Genomic DNA, 3100 nt, shown 5'->3' with positions numbered 1-3100 from the left:
TACGGGATGGGGTTGCCGATCCCATTCTCAACCCTTCTCCTTTACCCGGTTTTGAGACCGACAGTAACTCTAGAACTAGATAATCCTAACCTTTAAAAATTAAATTAAGATTATTAGAATTTATTTTCTGTATTTGCTTATTACTGTTATTGCTATTATTATTACCACCAATATCAGTAATGGTAGTGGTAGAAAATGTGTCACCAAAAAATTTTTGAGTCAAGCTAAAAATATGCTTGCATTATCCTTTTCTTTATTTGAGCATAATGACAAGATGTTTGAGCATATACTAGAACATGCACAAATGGGTAGACACACACACACGTGTACACATAGTAATATACTCACTTGTAAGTACATACACTGATTCTAACAAATTATTCCGACTTCTAATATGCTAACTAAACAGATGACTAAAAATAAAATCACTGAATGATGATATAGTCAGTTTTACAACAGATGATTACTATCCTATTCGATTTCAATTAAACACTGCACGAATCAGTTAAACAACATCATTGTTTAAATTGAACAAATTTGGATACGCCATATGATTTTTACATAGCTAGTAATATTTTCAGTGTAATACAACAGACAACAAGTTGGTGGTTCGCTTCTTCACTACCCTCCTCTTGCTTCCTTTATCATCTACTTCCCTTTAAAGATGGGTGTAATCTTTTGGTAGACAGTTTAAAATCAACTACATACACCTGTAAAATCTTATCTGCATATATATATATATATATATATATATATATATTTGCAAAAATCGGGTTTTATCTTGTTGTTCCAGGGGTTTCCTCCCTCTCCTTACATGAATGTCACATCCATTTACCTCGCTCCATGGTATCTATACTTCACCCTATCTCCTATCTTATGTCTTTTGTCTCAATTTCAACTACCGCCACCCTGAATATATTTACTCAAAAAAAATGTAATTGCGTGTCTGCCAATAATAGTATGATAAGTAGTAAATTGACCTTTAAAACTATTCTATGACTATTTTATTCTAAGGAAAAAAAAATGAAAAACTGAAAAAAAAATAATTAGAACGATATCGAGTTTTCTATGATGCTTATATCTTCAACAAAAATTTCATTTTTCTACTTGTTCTGTGAAATCTTATCAAGACGATAATATTTCAGCATTGCTTCTCTTTGGCACACATACTCACACTCTGTAGTAATATCAGTATACTTTTTCTTGGATGTTGTTGTTGTTGTTGTGTTGTGTTGTTTTTTTCTTCATTCAAGACAGTTGTGCACGACTTATTATCTAGTATGTTATATGACAAATGAATTTTAATAATTTCTTATTTAAAATAATCAACTATATCATTGGTATAATATCATATTGCATTAAATAGTTTCAAGATGTACACGTAAACAACTTATGTACATTGTTCAATAAATCTATGGGAATAAACATACCCACACACACACACACACACATCTATATATATAGATAGATAGATACATAGAAGAATATGAATGCAGGAATAAAGAAAAAGAATTCTGAATTTTTCATAAATTATTTTGATAAAAATACTTGATTCCTCAAATTTTTTTTCTCTTTTTCTTTTCTTTTTGGACTTGTTGATGAACATAAGAAGATAACTAACTGATTTGTTTAGAATCTGTCTTGATATTTTCAATAAAGAAATTATATGAATAATACGATACATAACTGTTAAGAACAACAACAAAAAAAGGTAATTGAATGTTATGAATTAAATCAAGTTAGGTTTCAAGTATATTGATTGTTGTTGTTTTGTTTTTTCTGATATTAGCTAGAACCAATTAAGATTATCAATTCACTTGGTATTGTTTGTTTGAATCTTCCCATTGATGTTTAGGTCTGCAACTGGTCAGTCTCTAATTGGTATATGTGCATACTATGTGTATTGCCTCGATATAGCCTTAATTCACAAGCATTGTAAACAAAGATGGACTCAGTAGCTGAGTGGATAACGCGATGGTGTTTGAAGCGAAAGGTACTGGGTTTCAGTCCCAGAGTGAACACCAACTCTGAAATGCAGGTACATCCAGCTGACGAGTCCCAAATAGGATGAAACACGCATCCTGGATTCTACTGCTAGCCACTATCCATCTTTGCTTACAATTATGTTGAAAAATCACTATTAGTCGTTTGAATTAAAAGAATTCATATAGAAAAGGTACAATCAAAATTTACAGACCAGGTAGTAATTTACATTCTGAGTCTTATTTTCACGTATAAATAATGATTAGTACTATGTTTTGTTTTTAATTATTTTTTTTCAATTATATGCAAATGTTAATTGAACCGAATTTTTTTTATATACTGAAGTATAGACCTACCGGTTCCATATAAATTCCTGGAAAAAAATTGTGCATTCTTTTATGATCAGTACTATGGAAAGTATTTGATTTTGCGATTTGTATATTGCCCAGGGTAGGGTTAGATAGAGAGTGCTGGTGGGCGGCCTATGTTTCTCCACGAGGGGTAACAAACGTAAGTAAGTAATATTGTTCATTGGACCATAGAAATGGTTATGAAACACAAAAGTTACAGGTTACGATTTGAACATTATATATTCAGACAACTAAATATCTGTTAATGTTCTTGACCCATATTTCTGGTTCTAATAAATCCTCGATATATGAATACATTCACAGATCATGGCCTTACACTGGAACTTCAAGAAATTTATCTTATTGGTCACTGTGAGACATGAAATTCAAAAGCTTTATCCATTGTAGAGTGGTCAGGAAGTACTGTACAGGAGTTAAACGTTAGAATAACAATTCTTTAATATATATTGGTTTTTAATGATTATTCAATTTTGATATTGTTTTGTGATGAAAATTAATCTCGAATAGTGTAAAATATTGACTAACAATAATTCATTTTATATTTCAGTCAACACAACTAAATGGATCTTCTATTTCTAATTATAAAATCCATAATCTTTTTTCCAGGAATCTAAATGGAACTAGTAGAGATAACAGTATAATATAGAGAATTGATTAAAACAACTGCAGTTAATATTCAGCTAGTTTTTAGTCAAACGAAAACCAGCTTTTGTAAATAGATAAAATTAGAAAGTGTAAACAGTGTT

Source organism: Schistosoma mansoni, chromosome 3 (assembly GCF_000237925.1).
Source record: "Schistosoma mansoni strain Puerto Rico chromosome 3, complete genome".
NCBI lineage: Eukaryota > Metazoa > Platyhelminthes > Trematoda > Strigeidida > Schistosomatidae > Schistosoma > Schistosoma mansoni.
The sequence above is the reverse complement of the archived record's forward strand: the minus strand, read 5'-3'. Positions refer to the sequence as shown.